The sequence below is a fragment of the Penaeus monodon genome, chromosome 15 (genome assembly GCF_015228065.2).
Source record: "Penaeus monodon isolate SGIC_2016 chromosome 15, NSTDA_Pmon_1, whole genome shotgun sequence".
Lineage (NCBI taxonomy): Eukaryota > Metazoa > Arthropoda > Malacostraca > Decapoda > Penaeidae > Penaeus > Penaeus monodon.
In genome coordinates, this window is record NC_051400.1 from 2,114,471 (window position 1) to 2,115,048 (window position 578).

A 578-nucleotide genomic window follows, 5' to 3' on the forward strand; every position below is an offset into this window, starting at 1 on the left:
TTGCTTTTATGCATGTTACCATGCATTGTTTAAAGGCTTACATATGTATAATTTTTAAGCCTACTCAACCCCTGTTACCATCCATAGTTTATACTCAATCAGAGACTATTTCCACACCCTCCTCTGACCTTTCTTTGCTTAGAACCCACGAAACGAGATAGGGTCGAGGTCACACTTACCTGTCGACGCCGGTGTCATGGGACAGGTGAGCCGCGTCTTCACGTGCTCCGTTTTCTGTTTGTTTACGTGGGCGTGGCAGGTGTGGAGGCACTAAAGATTTCACGTTTAACTATTTATGGGAGTTTTAGCTTATGATGGAGCTTTTTTTTGTTCCTAATTTTTGGGTCGGCAATGTCTGTATATATTGTGGGTGTTCGGGAAGTGTGACTGATAAATTATATCGTTGCCGTGAATCAGTTATTTCAGTTGTAGTGATGTCATCCAATTTAATTTCTGAGAGGTTGATTCAAATTATTCTTTAGTTCATTTATAAAACGTTTGATTTTGTATCCAACATTATGTAAATAATTTAAATTATTTAAAAGATTAAGTGAATCTTTTTACACTGTTTACTTTAA